Genomic DNA, 6,481 nt, shown 5'->3' on the forward strand with positions numbered 1-6,481 from the left:
AAGATCTGTAAGGCAAAGCTTACGTAAAATATCTCATCTAAAGTTTCTAGTAACTCGAGGATCTCTGGTCAATTATTATCTATCTATTTCTGGAACAGTTCAGTTATTCAGCACCCTGGTGCTTACTGATGAATTCATTTGAATTTACCTTCTCCACCAAAAGTAATTTAAAAAATCCAAAACTGAAGCAACCCTTCCACTTAAGTCTCAAGTAACCTGTGACGAAACTATACCCAAAACATTTTATCAGAAGCTTTGGTAATATAACATCGCTGAACACTAGCGTACGCGTGATCATTTTGGGAGCACAAAATTTGAACGATTAAGAACTCCTAGAAAACCTTGGGAAATCAAAGTACATTGAAATAGTTTTCAAAAGACCGTTTTATTTCTAATCCAAACCGGCATCATACACGATATCCCCGCCAAGAATACCATAGTAGATTCACATCAATCGTGCCTCTGATGTCTAGGCCAGTCCCTTACGCCGCTCCTGATTGGCTATTGATAAGCGAATCATAGGGCTGGAAACTTTCAGTCTCTCGAGAGAGTTCACAAAGGCAGGATGTATGTCCACCTCTCCTGAGGGATACTTTTAAAAGACGTATCCCTTAGGAGGGGTGGGACATACATCCTGCCTATGTGAACTCTCTCGAGAGACTGAGAGTTTCCAGCCCTGTGATTGGCTCATCAACAGCCAATCAGGAGCGTCGTAAGGGACTGGCCTAGACATCAGATGCACGGGTGATGTGAATCTACTGGAGCAACACAAGCCGCAGACAGGGACCAATTTCCAATATCCCCCATGACGACATTTAACCGACAAATAACTCACAGCTGAGGTGGCCAAACAATCATCATAAAATGACTATAATCACCAGACGTCGCGTCCGTATTAAATGTATGGAGTTACAGGCTACAGTACGTGTTACCGTTGCCTGTCATAGCTTATCGAGATATGCAGTCGTAACACTTAGAACGAATCATTAACTGATATCTTAATATCTAGGTAAAAACCAATCCCACATGACATAATATCTCCATGAAAATATGGAGCTACAGCGTGCTTTACTCTCTTTCCGTCTCACCAACTCCCAACACAACCCAGCGCTAGAACCCAACATAATTGGATTTTCATTCCTGCACATTTCAAAACCAATAGCTTTCTCGGAATAAAATGTCATTCGTTGAAGTTTTTACAATGAAACACCTGCTAAGGTATAATCAGTATGATTATACTTTCCAGGTGTTTTATAATGAAATATGAATACTTCCTGTGCCACAGAAGTACCTGCAAACCGGAACTTCTATTACGTTGCCAAATGGGGATCCGTTGGTACTTAATTGAAAAAAAAAAAATCTTAGACAATGTTAACATCCCTAAACCTTAAGGATGCCTGGGTGACCTTCCTTCAATGTCTGCAGCCGATTTCTTCGTTAAAACCTAGAAATCCAATAGATGGACAAACTAGCCCTAAAACACCAGTAGACTGACAAACTAGGACTAAAACAAACTCCCTTCATCAGCCCCTAGGCCAGAAATTGGTGATGTCCTCAGGTTCCCGTACCGACATAACCTAACCTCTTTGAGGAAGCCGATGAGAATATTTTGCATCCTTGAGAATATTTTTAAGTGTTTGATAATCTGCAAAATGTAATTTCCAAAACCTTCATCATGTTTAACCCTACCAGAAATTTTTCTATAATTATTTTCAAACGAGCAACCAAAGTTCGCCTACGGTCAAAATATTAATACCTAAAAATTTCTTTTTTGACACAAGGGATGTGCCCTCCTACTAGAAGAGTTTAAATTCATTCATTTCCGTACAGTTAGTAATGATCTTTAAGACGAAATGAAGAGGTCATCTACAAAGCGGGAGAGAATATCAGAGGAGATAACTGCGGATATCCGATTAACAGCACTGGTGAAAACAGATCATAGGCCTAAACAGCACTGGTGAAAACAGTATCATAGGCCTACACAGCACTGGTGAACAGTATCATAGGCCTACAAAGCACTGGTGAAAACAGTATCATCGGTCTACACAGCACTGGTGAAAACCGTATCATAGGCCTACACAGCACTGATGAAAACAGTATCATAGGCCTACACAGCACTGGTGAAAACAGTATCATCATGCCTATCACAGCATGGATGAAAAAACCAGTAGCATAAAGGCCTACACAGCACTGATGAAAACAGTATCATAGGCCTACACAGCACTGGTGAAATAAACAAAAAGTAATTCATAGGCCTTACACAGCACTGAACCCTAATAAAAAAAAAAAATAGAAAAACTGGATAAAAAAAAATGTTCGAATTATTAATAACAACTTCACTCTTATACCGCGTAATTGAACTGTTTCTACCCAAGCAGCGTGATCTAACCCCTCTAGGTCAAAAGAACAGTTCCATTATGCTAGTTGGGTGCCTATGCTTCAAGAACACCAGGTTAAAGTCGGATTAATACCTTTTGGGTGTAATGCACTCTCTGGTAGCTTCACTAACTGGGTATCTTGAGGCTAAAAAGTCAGCCACCACAAAAGCTAAAACGGTAGTTATGGGAGTTCAGTATCAACATTATTATTCTTATTATAATTACTATTTCAATGATTGTCAAAAACAGGGGCCCCATTTATTCTTTTTACTTGGACAGGAGAGAGGAGAGAGAGACAGAGAGGAGAGCGAGAGAGAGAGGCTAGGATTGAGAGAGACCGAGAGAGAGAGAATCAGGGGTATTTATACAACAGGTTTACCAACCCCCAGATCTAAACAAAAGAAAATTTCAAAAATTGGGTACTATAACTCAAAAATATGGTAACTCCCTACCAAGTACCAAATGCAATATAAAGGACTTTCAATACTATTCTAAGTCGGCAACGAGTAAAAGCAACTTAGAAAAAGTCTTTACGGTTATCAGGATATTCCTCAATGGGTGTAAAAACAAATTACATAACAAAACAGATCGCCCCCAAAACCCATGGCGAAGAAACGCCATAAAGAAGAATTAATGTATTACATGCGTGCCAGCTCATGTATATGTATATGTGTGCATGTATGTATGTGTGTGTGTATGTAATGTATGTATGTATGTATGTATGTATGTATATGTATATGTATATGTATATGTATATGTATATATATATATATATATAATATATATATATATAAACAAGTATACATACACACACTAAATGACGATCGAGCCGGTTTTCTACGAACACACCAGGATGCTAATAATGATAATATAACATCAATCCACGTTTAAAAATAAAAATATAGACACCGCTACTACTACTTCAGTATGAATAATAATAAGAAATAATAATAATAATAATAATAAATAATAATAATAATAAGAATAATAATAATAATAATAATAATAATACTAATAACTAATAATAATAATAATAATAATAATAGAAACGTCCCTAAAATGGCATTCAAGGGCAACGTTCAAAATATGTCTGACCGAATCTACCAAAAGAGGATTGCTCTTGTTAAACCATTTAAATTCAATTAACTAATATCACTTTTTAGGGGTTGACTCATTTAAAATGCAGAAAAAAAACTTGACTGATAAGAGACTGTAACCTTCAATATAATTTCAAATCGAATACTACAAATTTAAAGCCTCAACCAATGACAGATCAAAATTGCAAGTTACCCGACCATAACCAAAGTACGAGATCTAGTACTACTTCACACATACTGCAACTTGGTGCCAGTTAAACGTTTGCGGCCGTGACCTTACAAAACACTAAAAACCAGTATACATAAATTAAGGGAGACTGAAACTAGGACACACAGAGAGATCACATGACACATTTAAAATGATTTACAAGAACTACTCCCTATTGTTCCCCATACTCTGTTTGGACATCTGACCATTTCATTTACGTACACATGCCAGCAACCATTCATTGCATCACGCCAACTGGGAGCGGTTGCAAGGTCTACAAAGACTGAAATGGCTTACGTTATTATTGCAATGGAAATCATTACAAAATCCCAAACAACTGCAATCTCTTGTCGATAATGAGGTGAATGCTACCTGGGAATCAAATATAGCCAAGTGGTCTTCCAAAAGGCTTGTTTGCAAGGTACAAGAGATGGTTCATCTGTTCAGACACCATCCCGGAGCCCTCGTGTTAACGGTGACGCGAGACAAGAACACTTGTGGCGTGGGACACCTGTGAAATATGAACGGCATATACAAACACCATCACAATTGGTGTCAGTGGTTCAGTAGCCAGGTATCTCTGGAGTTTGTTTGATTGTTTAAACCAACCCTCAACCCACCCACAAACCCCCGCCCCACGCCCTCCTCTCTTGCTCCTTTCACATACATATTGATGACTGATATTTATGCAACTCCTAAATATGTCTACTGAATTATACGTCTTTCGCTCCTGCAGCTTAAGTGCCATAGGTATAATTAACTAGGAGTCGTAATGAAAGCCTCCCTATCAAGCACGTGCATTTAAAGAAATACACACGGACCCAGTACACCAGAAGTGTATATATTATTCGTACAGACTCAAAAATCGGAACTGCTGCGATGAATGAGAAACAAAATTCAATACATTAAAAGATACGATTTTAGTCACAATGAAGAAGACTTTATAATAATCTCATCGGTAATAAACAAGCATGTGGGGCTACCCGTATTAAGTTCTCCCCTGTGACGTCATACAACAAACGAAGCAAACAGCCCAGAAATAGGAAAACAAAAGCATGAACACGCGTCCTGCCTTTGAAAGTAAGCCTATGCAATCGCTAGGCCTACTACGGCTGTCGCGAGCAAACAAGAGTGAATTACGCAATTATGTGGTGCAAGTGCAACACTCCTAATCTGAACCACTCCCCCACTAAACCATTTGTTCCACATTGAAAAACGAAGGTTACAGAAACACGAAAACAACAGCAAGACGACTTAACCTAACTGGGTCACCTGCTCCGTCAACCAAGGAGAGCACTGATCGAGCACCACCAAAGAAGCTCCAAGAGTGGTTTCGTGCGACTTAGTACTCCAGCAGCAGCAGCATTCCGTTTACAAGCAAATCATAAAACAATCTACTCCCAAAATCAACGTAAATCAACGTAACGTAACGAAAAAAAGTCAAGAAAATCATGCCTTTATACACGTAAGAGCGGGGTGTAGGGCTCTTGCCACATCAGCATAACAAGCAAACTGGCGAAGATAACTGGAGTTGACAGGACGTGGAAGGGAAAACACTTGAACACACTGCAAGCAGCGACTTCGGCAGGGGCAACACTACAGCAGAACAAGCACTAGGGTCGGGAGTACGGAGGAAAAACGAAGTATTCTACCTGGAATCGTGGACGAGCGGTTACTTCGAGCAGCTAGACGTGTGTGAGAGCCGTCGTAGTATACAAGAAATCAATGACGGAGGTCCATGATGTTGCCAAGCAGGGTAATAAGTGTCTGTCACGAAGACATTTCTTTGAGTCCTGATAACAAAGAAATTCTGGCTTTCACTCTCACTCTCTCTCTCTCCCTCCCAGCTTCCCGGGCGACCTAGGCCTTCGTCCAGCTTGGGAAATGCAGCGCACAAGCGTCAGCCTCGCAGTGACGGGAAATATCGGTATTATACTATCACTTTGCCAATCCACATTTATCGACGTAAAACGGTAACCCTGGCAACCGCGGGGCGCATGCGCAGTTCGTCCCACAAGAGCGCCGCGCCCCCTGTCTAGTATCGATTAGAGATTCCGGTGTGTGCGTGAGTTCGTGCGCCTCCTATCGCAGCAAGTAGATAAGTTTCCCCGATATGAGTTTTGAAAAATAATTAACGATATACAGACGTCCCTCTGGATTACTTGATGGGATTAAAACACTCGTCGGGCGGGCCAATGTCGCAGTTTTTCTCTAGCGGCGGACGTCCGCACTTGAAACCTGTTACGTAGACCTCCTTATCAGCAGACGTGTTGATGACGTCACTATCGCTCAGCTGACCGCTCGCCCGTCGCCTTAAGACCGGAAACAAAAGGGATAAAGGAGATTCTGCGACGAATTCTAAACAACATTTACAAAGAAAGAGGGAACAGATTTTATGCTGGCGGCATCGAGTTCAAAATCTGAAAGTCTCGAAAGCTCTCAGTTGATAAGGAACTTTAGGAATATAAAACAAAAGTTCTCTCGCCATGTTCTCTGTGACTGTGACGTATTTTATTTTATTTTTTTTTATTCTGACCTTGGAAAAAATAAATGCTAACTTCTCTGACGCTCCCAAATATTCTTTAAAAGGACAAACGAATGAATCAACTACACAACATTTTCTAGGGGTGACTAATCTTTAATTGCTAAGCGGCTCACTAAAAGAAAGAAAAAAAAATTATCGGATAATCTTAAAGCAGTAAAGGTGAGACGCTAAAGATCATACCACAATCAGCAATATTATCCCTCCCACGACTTGGAAAAAAAAAAAAAAAAAAAAAAAGCCACGTGGCTTCTGA

General features: G+C 40.0%; 1 protein-coding gene across 1 annotated transcript in view; it reads right to left on the minus strand.

Annotated features, from left to right (window-relative positions):
- The window catches only part of LOC135197783 (MAP kinase-activating death domain protein-like), a 312,071-nt gene extending 306,394 nt beyond the window's left edge, over positions 1 to 5,677 (minus strand). Inside the window, 1 exon segment of the mRNA XM_064224890.1 lies at positions 5,336 to 5,677. The gene's annotated coding sequence lies outside the window, so the exon portion shown is untranslated.
- Positions 5,678 to 6,481: the final 804 nt, after the last annotated feature.

The sequence above is a fragment of the Macrobrachium nipponense genome, chromosome 21, assembly GCF_015104395.2.
Source record: "Macrobrachium nipponense isolate FS-2020 chromosome 21, ASM1510439v2, whole genome shotgun sequence".
NCBI lineage: Eukaryota > Metazoa > Arthropoda > Malacostraca > Decapoda > Palaemonidae > Macrobrachium > Macrobrachium nipponense.